The sequence below is a fragment of the Odontomachus brunneus genome, unplaced genomic scaffold, assembly GCF_010583005.1.
Source record: "Odontomachus brunneus isolate Ranch 3 - 2012 unplaced genomic scaffold, Obru_v1 Obru_scaffold_313, whole genome shotgun sequence".
Taxonomy (NCBI): Eukaryota; Metazoa; Arthropoda; class Insecta; order Hymenoptera; family Formicidae; genus Odontomachus; species Odontomachus brunneus.
In genome coordinates, this window is record NW_022639763.1 from 135,671 (window position 1) to 153,735 (window position 18,065).

The 18,065-nt window shown below is 38.2% G+C and overlaps 1 pseudogene; it reads left to right on the top strand.

The window, feature by feature from the left end:
- Positions 1-8,893, top strand: part of LOC116853390 — a 43,205-nt pseudogene extending 34,312 nt beyond the window's left edge.
- Positions 8,894-18,065: the final 9,172 nt, after the last annotated feature.

Below are 18,065 nucleotides of genomic sequence, written 5' to 3' on the forward strand. Positions count from 1 at the left end.
TTGATGTAATGTAGTGACCTAGTGATAATTATGTTTAGATTTTTAATAGAATGTTATAACCATTAATCCAAACAAAAAAAAAAAAAAAATAAAAAATCCAAGAAAATCCAAATAAAATCAATCGAATTACTAAATTTTGAAATAAACTTTTTGAAAATACTATTTAAAACAATAATGCTGTTTTATCAAATGACATAGTTTCCTTGAATTAAAAGTTTTTATTTTCATCATTTAAAAAAATGATATTTCGTTTAAGAATATAATATTTTAATGAAACCAAAAAAAAAAACACAAAATTAAACGTACGTATTAAAAGTATGAATATTAAATCTAAGGAAAGTGTTTTTTCCGAAAAATCGGCATAAGAAGTATAAAAAATATGTAATATGACAAATTCTATCAATGACTACCATTAACAATACTATTCTAAGTACTATTCTATAAGCACTATTGATATGAAACATTACTGCATTTGAAATACAAGTAACAAAAATAACTAGTAAATAAATAAAAAATATGATATTATATTCGTAACATTTTTTAAATATTGCTGCAATATTGCTAAAGTAATATAGCAAATTAATGTCACTGCAATGTTTCTGCAACATTACACTGCAATATGCAATCTTGCAACGTCGTAGCAATGTTGCTGCAAGCTTCTGTGTTATATGGGACAGAATATAACTTGGGACTAGATATAACACAAGAGTAATATGTAATATAACTGCTATTAAACGTTATTAATATTAAGGTTACTTAATTTCCTTTATAACTGCGATATAACTATGTTATAAAATTGTTATGTTATTATGATATTTACTGGTTAAGTTACATCAACAACGAATAACATATTACTCTTATATAATTTTTTAGTCATATGTTACTTTCATGTTATATTCACGTTATATGTGAAATTAACGTGAAATATTAACTGTAATACGTGTGAGTAGGAAATTACAATGAATATCCATATAACCTACATACATGTTACATTGCATGTTATATTCCGTTTCATTACGGCAATGTAACTGTTATATATCTATGTATGCAATATTATTATTACTTTATATCCTTACAGAAATTCCGTCGTAAATATAAATGGTTTTATCATTAAAAAAAATCATTGAAAGTGAGTGGTTTTTTCAATGATATTTTTAATGGCAAACTGAATGAGTTTTTGCCAATAGTAATATTTTAACACCGGACGATTTTACCACTGATCAGTGGTACTTACCAGTGGTACCAAATATATAAAATATTAACATACGGACATACACAAATACAGTCACACGCACTTCCATATGACTTGCCACGGTATTCTCGAGGGCTACTCGCGAGCAACGGCGAACAGTCGCCTGTCCGCCGCGTCGGCAAATTGGCGTTGACCCCGGATCATACCGCACCACGAAAACGGAAAGTTGGGTACCAGGTGCGGAAAAGGCCGCACCATCTTGATATGCGCGAAACGTGATAATCACCAAAATTCGCGTGACCCGGGAACCGTCGGAACCGGTAGTTCCCCGTCCTTTAAGTCGAAGACAGGATGGGTTCAGGAAGAGGGAAGAACGATTTCAAGCTTTATCGATAGTTAGAATTTATTCGCCGGAACTCTCGCATGCCCCAATAATGTTCGCGAGACGCTGGTCATAAAAGAGTCGCGAGATTCGTTACGGTATTTCGGACGCGATAATTAAGACCCGAGGACGATCTCCCCGGGAGAGCCTTTTTTTTCGCGACTGCTCCGCTGACGGTTTCACGAATATCACGAACGGTAGCGACACACAGAACAATTATGCTGAGCAGATGGGAGGTCTTACAAAATTCGGCGGCTTGCCCTGCGGATAGCATCGGCGGTGGCGGTGGCGGTCCTCCGGATGGCTCAGCGGTATCCCTCTCTCTTTCTCTCTCTCTCTCGGGGCGCGTCCGTTTACGCTCTCCCTCGCCTGCTCCGCTCGCTCACTCGCTATCTCCTTCTCTTTCTCGCTACCTCACTCTCGCTCTCTCACTCTCGCTACCGGCAATTACGGCGGTAATTTTGATCGCACGTACACGGCGACGGTCGCGGCAAGGCTGGCGAACTGACCGCTCCTTGGGAATCTTGTATCCTTGCCGATCCCTCTTCGTCACTTCTCTCCGCGTCCAGAGGTCCTCGGCTTCGACCCTCGGTAATCGGCAATTTTCGGTAGACTTGTCTCAAGACGTTATTTGTCTTGAGACAGTGTCGCCGTCGTTGCTCGGCTCGCGGCCTTCAGCACGCTCCAATTTTTTCCTGCCGGGATCCTCGGGACGGTCTCGTTCTCCCGGCTTCCCGCTGTGTCCGCCAAGTGTCCGCTAAAACGTAAACACAGCTGACGGTATCTAGTATGATTTCGGTAGCTGTGTTCCCGTATTCACGAATATTCTGTACAAAAGAATATTCGGGAACTCAGAGCGATCGGAATAATCGAGAACTTTATAACGTTAAATAATGCGAGAGCGATTCACCTGAACGAGAGCGATGAATGATGGACCGGCAGTCGTTGCTCCTTCGTCCCACGTCGTCCTCGGATTCCGTTGGTCCTGGTGGCCGGCAAGGGAAGCCGAGAGGCACAAAGTTTGGGACCCTCAAATCTGCTCCGCTCGCACGAAATTATTCCGAAACCTTGTCCTGAGGACTCACACAAAAAGAATACGCCGGTACGCGATACGCGATACGGAATTATACACAGATGCTCTTCCGGGACGCGATATGCGAGAAACAATTACGAAATCGGTGTGCTTTCTCTTAGGACGGACGCCTCCGCGGCTGCCACGTCACAAACTTAATGCTTGATATTATTTTGTTAAAATAATAAAATTATTTTAACTTATTTTGTTAAAATAATAAAAAAAAAACTGGTACATCATATTTTGCGGCACTTCGCTTATATGTGTTTCTGCGTCCAGTTTCGAACTCGAACTGCGCCGGTCAATCAGACCATTTCCTAATCTTTGTCTTAGTCTTCTTTACTATTGCTCAATTTTAGTGATCAAACAACTAGTAATGATTCAAATGGCTCTGATGAAATATTCATAACTTGTGCTTAATAATGTATCTTCATGTACTTACAAAACATCGTAATGATATATTTAATAACAGATATTAAAAACGAAAACAATTAATATGCGACGGATATTAATATAATATTGGCGAAATAGTGACGCGATTATTGCTCTTATATTTTTAATTTAACATTATTGCACATTTAAGAGTAAACGATAAGTTAGTTTAAAAAATACATGCAATAATTTATGTATATATACAGGATGTTCCAAACCACCTTTATCACACTTTGTGAAAACGTAGAACGGATTGAGTCAATTTTAGTGTCAATTTGGCGCCAAGCTGTGTACGCTGTGATCGTTATTCCTCGCGAGATTACGCGAGGAGGACGAACAAAACTTCCCCGCGACGCAGCGACGGCCGACCTCACCGGCTGCTCACTCGATCGCTGTGGTAGAGTGGTGTGGTTCTTTACTAGCGAATCTCTGTCTATTACACACGTGAGAGGAAGGTAGGAGAGGCGGCTGAGTAACGATTCTTATTCAAAATTCTCTCTCAAATTCAAACAGTTAGCAATAACATTTATTACGGTCGACGTAGCAATGGCAAAATATTATACCACTGATCGAATGGTATTCTTATTGATAAGTATTCATTGGTAACTAATATACTATTGATCGAATGATATTCCTACTGGAGTATATTCAATAGTAAAATATTTTACCACTAACCGAAGGATTTTCCTACTGAATACTTCAAATAGTAAAATCACTCGTAATGACAACGTCATTGGGTCCATATAATTTTATCATTAGTCCAAAAGATTTTACCACTGATCTCAATGGTAATATCACTAAAACTTTTTGCGACAGAATATCATACTAAGAAATATTGAAAAATTATTAGTGATCAAGTACCAATATTACCAGTAGTTCAGTACTTTTTTGGCCAGTATTTTCTGGTGAATACTGATAATAAAATCATTGTTAAATATTGGTAGTAATCAAATACTGAGAATTATTATACGAATGTGAAAAATGACAAAATTATAATATTAAAAAAAATATATTAGGTGTACAACTTTGCTTCCGCCGTTTTTTCCAAAATTCGAGGCTTTATTGTAAAAACCTGGTTATACATTTATGATTCAAAGTATTGTCCATCGCTGGCCACTACTTTCTCCCATCTTTCGGGCAGCGCACAAATCCCGCGTCATATAAACTGGTCATCTTTTAAGGCGGTCCAATTTTTTACTTCTTCATAAGACCGGAAGTGCTGGTCAGCCAGGCCGTGTGCCATTGATCGAAACCAGTGATAGTCACAGGGAGCAACGTCTGGAGAATACAACGGGTGGAGTAGGACTTCCCATTTCAACGTTTCCAAGTATGTCTTGACCACTTTCGCAACATGGGGTTGAGCATTGTCATGCTACAAAATCACTTTATCGTGTCTCTCGTTGTATTGCGGCCGTTTGTCTTTCAATTCTCGGCTCAAACGAATCAATTGCGTTCGATGTCGATCGCCTGTGATTGTTTCAGTCGGTTTTAACAGCTCATAATACACTACGTTCCACCAAATACAGAGCATGACCTTGGAGCCGTGAATATTCGGTTTGGCCGTCGACGTGGAAGTATGGCCGGGAACTCCCCATGATTTTCTGCGCTTGGGGTTATCGTAATGAACCCTTTTTTCGTCCTCAGTCACAATGCGATGCAGAAGTCCCTTCCGTCTTTGCCTTTCAAGCAGTTGTTCACAAGCAAACAAACGCCGTTCAACATCTCTCGCTTCAATTCGTACGGCACTTAATCTCCTTGCTTCTGAATCATTCCCATGGCTTTGAGGCGTTTTGAAATGATTTGTTGAGTCACTCCCAATGATCGTGCCAATTTTGCTTGATTTTGACACGAGTCTTGATCAAGTAATGTCTCCAATTCTGCATCTTCGGAAACCTTCTCTCTTCCATCGCTATGCCGGTGTTCGATGTCAAAATCACCGTTCTTGAAGCGTTGAAACCACTCACGATACGTTCTTTCACTAATAGCGGCTTTACCATAAGTATTTGAGAGCATTCGATGAGCCTCAGCCGCAGATTTCTTCATATTGAAGCAGAAAATTAAAACCTCCCGCAAATGACGAGAATTTGGCTCGTAAACTGACATTTTCAATCGAGAATAACTTTATGATGCAGACACAAATCGACTAATGTTTCTATGGGGTTATGTTGACAGATGCCCAAGTTTATTGTATGACGTCTATGATCTATTTATTTCGACCACCATTTACCGCTAAAGCCATCTATAGGAAAACGGCGGAAGCAAAGTTGTACACCTAATACTTATAATTTCTAATTTTCTCATATCTCATAAACCACTAGATATTGAAGATTGTCAACACGTACTCCAAACTGTCGTCGGCGTCCCGCCGCCACCTAGTATGCCCTCCTCGTTCTTTGGTGGATCTCCTATGGCGCATTGCGTCCAAGCACCCGGGGGCTGCAAAAAAATTGACCCCGGGGCTTATTTGTATTATTTGCACCGGATGAGGAGGGGCAACGGTGGAGACGGGAATACATGGACAGCAGGTCTTAAAGGATAGCAACCTTTGACTTTGAGAGTCTGACAGCTGTACCATTTGGTACAGTAACATTGTTTCTCTCTGTAGTCGCCGTGCACTCGGGATCGCGCCAGAGATGTCGCTTCCGAACGGCATCTCTGAGCGTTATCTAGGAAGGGAAGAGTGTCGTGAGCGCGAAGCGTCAGGTAGCTCAGTGGTTTAGAGCAGTCGTCCGGCAAGCGAAAGACCCAGGTTCGAGTCCCGGCCTAGCAGGGCCGCGCTCTCGATATTTTTCTCTTTCTGGAACGAAAAAGATACGCAGATCTCGAACGCACGGCGTCCCGCCGCCACCTAGTATGCCCTCCTTCTTCTATATTAAAGCAAAAACGGCCAGATTACGCAAAAATACACGACAAAGTGATTTTTCAGGGGTGTATATCAGTTGGACACGGGGCAATTGGACACAGTCCAATCACAAGTCGCTGTTCCAAGGGACCCTACAAATGTCTCTAATCACACGGTGCTGTGATTGGCTGTGTTCAAATGCACCGTGTCCAAGTGCACCGCTCCCATTTTTCAGCACGACAACGCTCGGCCACATGTTACGAAACCGATCAAGGAAACGTTAGAAGCGTTTAACTAGGATGTCCTATCGCCGTATTCTCCAAATATTGCTCCTTCCGATTATCACCTATTTCGATCGATAACTCATGGCCTGTCTGAGCAGCGCTTCCATTCTAATGTGGATACCAAAAAATGGGTCGATTCGTGGATAGCCTCAAAGGATGTGTCGTTCTTTCGATATGGAATCCACCTATTACCAGAAAGATGGGAAAAAGTAGTGGCTAGCGATGAACAATATTTTGAATGATCAAGTTGCAACCATTTTTTCACAATAAAACCGTGTTTTTACCAAAAAAATCTCTTAAAATTAATGCACACTGCCAATATATACGTAACATATATGTTTAACGTCCTACTCAGAAACGTTTCTTCTACATAATAGCTCAGAAATATAGCAAAAATATTTTTGCTACATTTATGAGCTATTATATAGAAGAAACTTTCTGAGTAGAAAATTGAACATATATATGTCCTACGCAGAAACGTTTCTTCTACATAATAGCTCAGAAATGTAGCAGAAATATTTTTGCTACATTTCTGAGCTATTATATAGAAGAAACGTTTCTGAGTAGGAAACATATATATCACGTATCTATTGTAATATGTAACGTTTGCACACAGTGGGAATGTTATAATGATTAATCCAAACAAAAAAATAAAAAATCCATGAAAATCCAAATTAAACAAATCATATTACTAAATTTTAAAAGAAATTTTAGAAAATATAACTATTTAATACTATAACTATAACTATTTATACTATAATACTAATATTAATATTATAACTATTTATACTATTTAATACAATAGTGTTGTTTCATCAAATGACATGGTTTTCTTGAACGAAATAAAAGTTTTTATTTTCATTATTTTAGAAAATGATATTTTGTTTAAGAATATAATATTTTAATGAAACAAAAAACCACAAAATTAAACAAGTATGAATATTAAAGTTAAAGGAAGTGTTTTCTCCTAAAAAACTGTACAAGAAGTATAAGAAATATGTAATAAGACAAATTCTAGTATTAATGTCTGCAACAAGTACTATTCTAAGTACTGTTCTAAGCACTATTGATGTGAAATATTACTGAATTTGAAATACAAGTAACAAAAATAACTAATAAATAAGTAAAAAAATATTATATTATATTCGTAATATTTTTGAAATATTGCTGTAATATTGCTAAAGTAATATTGTAAATTAATTTCACTGCAATATTGCACTGCAATATGCAATCTTGCAACCTTGTAGCAATGTTGCTGCAAGCTTCTGTGCTATATGGGTTTTTTCTAATTACTTCTTGTTACTTGCGATGCAACACGCCTTGTCCGATGTGCACTTTGAAGCAATAAATAAAATAAAAAAATAGCTTGACTACTTTATCGTGTCCAAAGACACAGCATTTTTCTGAGATGGAATTCATAAAATAACTTACAGTTATAGAAAGCAACAGTGAATACTTTGAAAAAGCTTTTTTTTTTAATAAATTTTAGCAAAAATTTAAATTATTCATTCGTTCTATTGTATTGTATTGGGTTGGCCCATAAGTCCGTGCGGTTTTTCTCGACGGCTACAAGGCGCTCTGCTAAGCTTTATATTCAGTCGAAAGTCTTGAAAGCGTATAGTTATCGATAGATAACATTTCAATGTGCATTTAAAATATATACGTAAAGATTGCTTTTGTATCTTGTGTGTTTTGCGTCATCTGAAAATGGATATCCAGAACGAGCATTTTCGGCATATTATGCTTTTTTATTTAAAAAGGGCAAAAACGCGGTACAAACCTGTAAAAAGGTTTGTGCAATATATGATGAAGATGCCGTGAAAGAACGCGTGTGCCAAAAGTGGTTTGCAAGATTGTGGAGATTTTTCCGTCAAAGACAAACCACGCTTAGGCCGACCAAATGAAATCGACAGCGACAAATTGAAAACGGTAATTGACACCAATCCACATTACACGACGCGAGAGATTGCAAACATTCTCCAAATATCGAAATCGTGGAAAACCATCTGCATCAACTTGGTTATGTTAGCCGTCTTGATGTTTGGGTTCCGCACGAACTGAGCAAAGCTCATTTAATCCAACGCATTTTCATCAGCGATTTACTCGGAAAACGTAAGAAAAGCGATCTGTTTCTGAAGCATATGGTAACTGGCGACGAAAAATGGATCATCTACAATAACATCAAGCACAAAAGATCGTGGAGGCAGCGCAACGAACCGTCACAAACTACTTCGAAGGTAGGGCTTCACCCGAGCAAGATTATGCTCTCAATTTTGTGGGATTGGAAGGATGTTCTACGAGCTACTTCCGAAGAATAGAACGATCAATTCAGATATGTACTGTAGTCAGCTGGATAAATTGAATGCAGCGATCCACGAGAAGCGTCCAGAATTCATGAATCGTAGAAGCATTGTCTTTCACCATGACAACGCTAGGCCGCACATATCTCTACAAATCGGGCAAAAATTATTGGCGCTAGGCTGGGATGTCTTACCACATCCTTCGTATTCTTCAGACATTACCTTCAGATTACCATCTGTTTCGCTCCTTTCAGAATTCCTTGAATGGAAAGCACTTGGTTTCTGAAGAAGTTATCAAACGACACTTGAAACAGTTTTTTGCCGAGAAAGACTGGAACTTTGAACCAGGAATTATGAAGCTGCCCGAAAAGGCAAAAGATAGGAGATAACATCGGCCAATACATAATTGATTAAAGTTATTACTTTCTATAAAAATAATCATCGATCATGTAAAAAACCGCACGGACTTATTGGCCAACCAAATAATATAATTGGAGTTTTTTATTCATGTTACGTGAAAGTTACATACAAAAATTAATATTTAAATTAATATTTAATATTATTTATCGAATAATAAAAATATATTGCCACGCACACTTACATCCGGTTACACACAGGAAATGAACGAATGTTTAGAAAATAAAGAACGTTTAATTCAACTAAGTCTTTTAATAGCTCGCTATTAGAATTTTCGCAATCGTTATCCTAACCGCCACAGTTCAGTCCGACTTGGGAGCCCACGTACAATTCTTTAGTTCCTTTATTCGTTAGCTCGTTGTAAGGATGGACAATATCATCTCGATTATTTTGACATCGATTATTTTTTTACAAAACCGATTATCATATGATGTTTTTCTAACTTGATTATTCCCTATACGATAGTATATCTATGTTATTAGAAAAGTTATTAAACTTTTTGTGTGTGCGGTCAATCAGAAACATTAATGGCTACGTTGTATTAAAAAATCACAACGATTGTACAATGGTTGAGTAATTTGTTAATATAATTGATCTAAAGTTGGAAATCTAACTGTAAAGATCAATAATCACTGGCTGCTCATTGATCGCTGATTGATTGTTTTCTGAACGCAGCGCAATGGTATTATGCCGCGACAAGCATTATGTATACTTGCGGTCGACTTGCGATCAACATAGAATGACTTTCAGCGAACATGACAATTCTATATTAACAGTCACTTTCGTGCTTTATTTACAAGAAAAATGCAATAATTAATGACACCAAAAGTGGCAGTTGTTTTTTTAATTTTATATAAGTATATTTTAGGCTATGTGTGTGTGTGTGTGTGTGTGTGTTTGTAGATGAATGAAATGTTCTCTTGTTTATTATTTAGTTTCATTTAATAAACTATCTTTAATAGAATATAGTAACATAATATTATATCCCACACATAGCACGTTATAATATCACAATAATATTGCAGTATTACTATAATATTATATGTTATAATGTAATATTACAGTAATATTACTGATATATTACTTTCTAATATTGCACAATAATATTACAGTAATATTGTTCTAGGGTAAAGCGGAGTAATTTGGATAATTTCAAACTTTTTGAACAATTTGTCGAAAAAAAATAATTTTATCCTTGCCTACCCTTATAGAAATATCATATTAAGAATCATTGATAATTACTTATTATCCAGTATTTTTAATACTGAAAATAAGTAATTATCAATGATTCTTAGTATGATATTTCTATAAGGGCTGAATATGTAGCAAAAAACTCACTAAGAAGTATTTACCCAATATATGATAAATTATTCTTTAAATCTTGAAGCGTAATGTCATTATCCAATTTAATCCTATAATTTTAATGAAGATCAATTTTGAGGAGCAATTCGAATATCTTAAAGGATAATTTGAATAACATTGAAAATGAGTATTAATATTATAACAAAAACCAAATCATGTATTTAAATGTTGTTCTTTGAATATTTTATTATACTTTTCAGATTAAATTGAACATAAATTAGAAAAACATGTAATAAAATTGAAAACAAATTAGAAAGTCAAAGTAATCATGTTAGTCCCATATAATATCCTTATAGAAATATCATACTAAGAATCATTGATAATTACTTATTATCCAATATTTTTAATACTGAAAATATGTAATTATCAATGATTCTTAGTATGATATTTCTATAAGGGTATTTTAAATACAACGAATATAAATAAACTAACATTAACTAAAATTAACATTATAATTATAATTACATTAATATAATAATTAACATAATAATTATAATAAGCGTTATAATTATAATAAAAGCAAAACATTATATTTATCTATTGTGTTTTATCTTATTTATCTTTTGATGTTAAATTTTCAAATAAAATTAAACAAAAATTAAGACAATTAATAAGAGAAAAAAAATCATGTTAGTGTTATACAAAAAATTCATATATAAGGACCACAAATGAACTGTTTTTCCCTTTGGCTTCAACGTATTGCTCATGATATCATGCTTTGCACTGATCAACGGATTCAGTCCTCTTTTTTTATAGAGATATTTAAATAGTAGCTGATTTTACAAAATGCACATACACAGCTCTTATAGAAATATCATACTAAGAATCATTGATAATTACTTATTATCCAATATTTTTAATACTGAAAATAAGTAATTATCAATGATTCTTAGTATGATATTTCTATAAGGGAGTTAAAGTTTTTTTTTTCTAAAACGCTATTAAACACAGCGGGGCGCCCAATAAAAGTGCAAGGAACTTTATTTTCATCATATATTTGTCTTTGATTAGATTAAACTTTTCTGTATAAATTTGTGGGGAACGTGAAATAGCTGTGCAGCTCCTAAAATGGACATCACACCATTAATAACAGATGTAATGGTATGCCTTATGCTTTCTTTGTTCCAATATATAATCGAGTATCCTTTTTTCATAATGTCTCACCATTTGAAATAACGAAATGTGTCTTAAAACAGTTGGAATATACATATAAGGGAACTGAATGCGTTATTCAAATTGCCCCATAAAATGTATTCAAATTTCCCTGTGCGCCGATATAAAAACACTGTAATATAGTATACACTGTAATATACAATAACTCAACAAATGCGCCACTAGTTGTAGTGATCGCTAATACATGCAGGAAACATTTTTAGGTTATATTGTTATCATAGTTTTTACGTAGACTTTATAAAAGTTTAAGGGGATGTCGGAGTCAATCACGAACTTCGAAAGTGCCGATAACGCAGATTTTGTAGTTCAGAGACTGCCGCCAGATGGCAGTGGATGTCTTGCACAGCAGCTGCACGACGCAATTTCAAGCTCAGACATGCGAGCTAGCGTTGCCACGTCTAAGATGTAGGCAGCGTTGCCACATCTAAGATGCAAGTCCGTGCGGCGCAGCGCACTATACTTATGCTGTCTATCTGTTACAAGGAGATGCCACAACTTGATAATCGATTTTCGAACAAGTCATAGCACGTTAGATAGCTGCAATGTTGGGTATGAACATCTTAACGGGGTTTGTGCAAGTGGATCTTTGTTTGTGAGAAATAATAGTATAAAATTTGGGTCGCGGAACTGTAGCGTACATAGGGCTAAAGGCTCTTTTTCAACGAGGCGCTATAGCTGAGCGAACTCGCGCGCCGAACATTTTTGGGCCGGCGGCGAACGTTCGAATCTCGTTGACGACTTGTCTGTGTGCGATTTTCTTTAATTTTTTCTTACCTTAGGACATGCAATTAATGCTTTCCCAATATAATACATTAGTTTTGAATATGTCTTTCGTTTTTATGCTATTAATCAGGGATAATTAAGGGAGCGGTGCACTTGGACACGGTGCATTTGGACACAGCCAATCACAGCACCGTGTGATTAGAGACATTTGTAGGGTCCCTTGGAACAGCGACTTGTGATTGGACTGTGTCCAATTGCCCCGTGTCCAACTGATATACACCCAATAATTAAGGAAGTGTTAGGCTTGTTTAACGTAAACAACATTACACACATAATACACATAATTTGTATTGCTTACAATAAAATATATTTTTTATACGTTATTTTCTTATCAAAACATTGTATAAATCCTATATATTACAATGTGCTTTATACCGATTTCATAAACTTTTCCGTTTTTTCAAAAATTTTTGAAAAAACGGCCATTTACATGACCCTCTCCCTTTAATAGCATTATAATAAATGCTCGATATATCTTCCATTCTGTTCTAAACAAAGTACTATTTTCTTGCGAAAGTTTCTTCTTATGCGGAAATCGGCCATCACGTGTTGTATTACGCCAGATGTAAATTTAACCCTTTCCTCTAATTCTTGCAACGTTGTTACTGGTGTGGGATATACAAGGTTTTTCAGATGCCCCCAAAAATACAAATCCAGAGGATTCAAATTCGGAGAGCGAGCAGGCCAAGGGACAGGTCCTCCTCGACTGATCCATTTATTCGGGAAGTTATTTAAATATTCACGGACGATTGCCGTGTAATGTGGTGGTGCGCCGTCGTGCATAAGCCACATGTCTCTGCGTACTTGTAGCAGCACGTCTTCTAAAATTTTTGGCAGTTGTGATTGTAAGAAATGTAAATATGCCTGTCCTGTTAATCGATGAGGCATAATGACAGGACCGACGATTTTATTGCCTAGAATTCCTGCCCAGACATTTGTGGCAAATTGTCTCTGCGTATTTGTGGCTATGAACGCGTGCGGATTTTCGTCAGCCCACTCGTGGTCGTTGTAAAAATTTATCCTGCCATATCTGTTAAAACTGGCTTTCCGTGAATAATATCTGAGATGTAAATTCCGGATTTTCTCTCATTTTTTGCAACATCCACGTACAAAAATGAGATCTCCTTTCATAATCCTCTGGTTCTAAACCATGTATCCGCTGGTAATGGTACGGGACAACTGCTGTTCCTTTAAAACTTTCCACACCGTACTGTTGCTTACTCCTTCGGTTGCCGCAATTTTTCTCGTACTTGAGGAAGGATTCTCCTCGATGTGCCGCAATACTCTCTTCTCGAGTTTCGGATCGCGTTATTCATATCCGCCGGATCTTTTGGCTTGTAACGAACCGGTATCTCTTAACCTCTGATCAAGCCTTACAAATAATGCGCTATACGGCAGCCTTCTGTTTGGATATAATTCCTGGTAAATACGCCTGGCTTCCGTGACAATTCCATCTGCTCGACTATAACATAGATGCATATTCGCAAGTTCTTGAAACGTGTAATCTATTTGTAAGAAGAATTTTTTTTTCAAACAAATCAAAACTCTTCTACTTAAGGTTTTCCATTAAAAACTTTAATAGAATATATAATTTAGGCAACACGATAATTGTATAACATGTATTGTAATCACGCGTTAGCGTATCTTTCGCCTACTTTTCTTTCCGAGTGCGAGATCCGCCGAATTTGTATTTATTGCACCTGTTTGTTAGCTGTCTTTGTCTCTCCTTCTTTCCTCGACTTCTTCTTTGTCCACTGTCTTTCACTCTGTCCCTCTCTCTCTCTGTCTCATCTACTCTTTCTCTCTGCTTGGTAGTGCTTCCTATTGCCTCTATGCCTCTTCTAAGATGCAACTGCCTCAGCCCCCCCCTCTCTCTCTCTCTCTCTCTCTCTCTCTTCTCTCTCTCTCTCTCTCTCTCTCTCTCTCTCTCTCTCTCACTCACTTCCTCTCACTGATCCGTCTCAATTCTGCCTCTCTGTTCCGTTCTTCTGTCTTTCTCCTGTCTTTGCCACTTCTTTTGTCTTTGCCACGTCTCCTGTCTTTACCACGTCTCTTGTATTATTTATTTTTCCCACTTTTGCAAAAACGTGAGTCGAGTTTTTCCCCTTTTTTCTAAAATCTTAGCTGCGCGCGCTCCTAAATCTTACACATTGTTATCGTTGAACGTATAAAACGTTAAATACACGATGACAGAGATACGTTCACATTAACACATGCATACGTTAAACGTATGTAACGTAAGCACACAATATGCACATTACAAATAGGATACACGCACTTTAGAACACCAATAATCGTATACTTTTCGCATCGAGAATAATCTGACACCAGCGATGACTGCTAGACGCAGACTACATCGCGAGGATTCGAGGAAAAGACAGAAGCGCGTAAACAACGAAAGACAATCTCCAGCAACGTGCGACGATTTATCGGCAGTGTCTCGCGAGCCGCTACGCGAGCTGTTACGTGAATCGGTTTCGTTTGTAATATGCTTTTCTCTTTTCCTCGAATCTTCGTGATTCAATATGTATTTGCCAGTAACCGTTGACAGTAGTGTAGAATAAACTTGGTAAAACTGCACGATTGTTATGTCGCCATCGAGCCTTTGGTTTCTTACATTTAACGTACACATGTTTTAAAGTGCGCATATCCCGTGCATATTCTTGCGGACGAGACATTCCTGCGGTCCGTAACAGTGTTCGGTGTTCATATTCGCGCAATCGAGACATTCGCGCCGTTCGTAATTAAGTGATCGGTGCGTTAATAAGTGTGTATTCGCACAGACAGAACGATCGTGTCGTGCCGCAATTAACTATTTGTTGCGTCATTAAGTATCTTCTTGCGCGGAGTCGCATAGATTAGACGATCGTAAAGAGGGATATTGCCGAACGCGGTGTCGCCAATCAGCTGACGGTGAGTCTATACTCTTTATAGGGTCTGTACGCGCCGTCTCTCGAGCAGTCCTACGCACGCTTAAGGTAGCGGATTGCCGTTCCTCAGGCGTCGGACACGCGTATTTTTAAACGCATATTATTATAAAATGAGTGTAATTTTTAGACACTGTGTATACAAAAACGATACTGTGTGATAATGATACTGTGTCAAAGACCAATATCGAATAATAACTGCAATATTGAACGACTAGCGAGGGGCTGCGCCTCCTATACCCCTCCCCCTCCCCTTAAAACTAACCTAATCCAACCTATCATCACATTAACTGTCAGTCATTGTTTATTAAAGTGTTCAACTTTTGTGTTAATGTGACGATAGGTTGGGTTAGGTTAGTTTCGCGGGGGGGAGGGGGTACAGAGGGCGCAGCCCCCCTCCAGTCGTTCGATATTGCTCGTTATTCGTTACAGTACACAGTATCGTTTTTGTATATACCATACAGTGTTTAAAAATTATACTTATTTTATGCAACTTCTTTTGTTAATAACTTTTTAACGAACAACGAGCGATGGCTAAAACCTTTTGCTTGTCACTCAGGAGGATGACTTCTACAACATATGTCAAGGTCAAGGTCATTGGAGCTGTCTCCCCTAAAATCGATAATTACCAAATAAATATCAAAGCGCGGCGACGCGGCAGGCGGAACGTACGGCTCGCCGCGGCCGGTGAATAAAATGGACGAGCGCACGTGGACACACACACGGAGCTACCCATTTCAGTATGCTAAACGGTCACCTCTCTGGCCTACCTTTCTGGCCTATAATATAGGCCCGCGAACAATTGTCCATTTTCTTCGCCGGTCGCGGCGAGCCGTATATCTCGCTTGTCGCGTCGCGCGCTCAGATTTGCCCAACTATTTTAATTAATATTTCGAAATTTTATGTGGTGGTTTGAAAAATGACCTCTATAAATATTGTTCATTTTTATCTGTTCTACTTATATTTTTCTTTTGGCACATCTTACGCAAGACGCACTGTATAATATATATTTTGGGTATGCGTGCGGTTTGGATTGGTGATCGTGGAGGTTTGATTGAATTGCACTTTTTACTATGTGTATATATATATATATATACATATATGAGTATATTCTTTGGGCTATTTACATAAGTGAGTCGTACAAACTAATTATTTCGCGACTCTTTGCGCAATTGCCTTCGCTTGAACGTACGCCTCTGACGGGCGTTTGATATGCGTTCCGCTCGTTTCAGCCTTAGGCTGGCTCAGTTCTTGATTCTCTTTTTCTGCATATCGCAGAAAAGCGCAGAGAGAGCAGTCTCCTTGCTTGACGGTCAAATTTGTATAGGATATATAAGGACGGCCACATAAGTTGAACAGGGCTTAGTTCTAAAGGTTTTAATGTTCACTTCTCCTCGTGAAATGGAATCGGTATCCTCACTAATGAACGTAGTCGGGAAGGCATGAGGTGACTCGTGTCGGTGTACGAAAAGGCTGAGTCCGGGCTCCTCAGTGTCGGCGAAAGAGTCCTTGACGGGGGACTTCTTCGCTTCTGTCACATAGTTGGAGGTTTTGATGGCTGTTCGGAGAACAGAATTTTCACCAGTTTATCCTGTCGCGATTTTATCTGTCTACAGTAGAATTGGGGTAGAAATGTTGATGGTGTTTCCTCCTTGTTCCTGTAATTGGAGAAATACGTTTTTCAGCGTCTTTGCCAATGTGAGAGCACGTATTGCCGTGCCTCGTGGAAAACGCCTATTTCAGCGGAAGCGTTTCGATTGACCACGGTACGATTGGACATAATGAATCGATGATAAGAATTATCTAGTGAATTACTAAGTCGAACCAATCATTACAATCTATGTCCAATCGTACCGTGGTCAATCGAAACCCACTCGTTTCAGCGCCTTTTTGCCAATGTACACTTACTTAGTGTTATGGGAAGCCATATTCTGTGTTCTACTTGGCCACTGATGAGCACGTGTTTCAGTGCTTCTGGGAGGCGCATATTTTAGCGCCCATGGAAGTTGTTGACCATCCACAGGGGCCTCCTTATATAGGCCCCTTTGTTGGATTTTTACTTAGAGTAAGATGCATCGCGTAACGGCGGAGTCGCGGACTACGCTCTCCCCTATGCTGCGGTGAATCGGGCGATGTTCGGCAGCGCGCGGCAGCTTATGTGTACTATAGTGGCGATGCACATCCGCCACAATATAATAAAAATTGGTGTCGACCCCGAGGCTTATGTGTATTATTTGTATTATTCGATGAGAAAGAGCAACGGTGGAGACGGGTATACATATATGACAGGTCTTAAAATATAGCAACCTTTGACTTTGAGAGATTAACAGCTGTACCATTTGGCACAGTAACAATGTTTCTGCCTGTAGTCGCCGTGCGCTCGGGATCGCGCCAAAGATGTCGCTTCTGAACGACATTTTTTAGCGTTATCTAGGGAGAGGAGAGTGTCGTGAGCGTCAAGTAGCTTAGTGGTTTAGAGCAGTCGCCCGGCAAGTGAAAGACCCGGGTTCGAGTCCCAGCCTAGCAAACCGCAGTCTCGATATTTTTCTGTTTCTGGAATGAAAAGATACGTGAATCTCGAAAGCACGACGTCCCACCGCCACCGCTAGTACGCTCTGCTCCTTCTATGCTGGTAACTAATAATGTATATATTTAGTAATAATATATATATATATATACAGGGTGTTCGGAAAGTACCGGGACGCCCGAATATCAGGAAAAATATAAGTTTTACAAAAAAATGTTTCAGACAAAAGTTGTGGCGTTTAAAAAGATGTATTTACTGATCACATCAGTTTGACCTTGGGTTGCGTAGCGAAGGTCAGGTCAAGGTCACATTAATTTTTTTAAATGGAACACCCCATTTTTCATTGCATATTCTTATAGCACATCTCGAGAG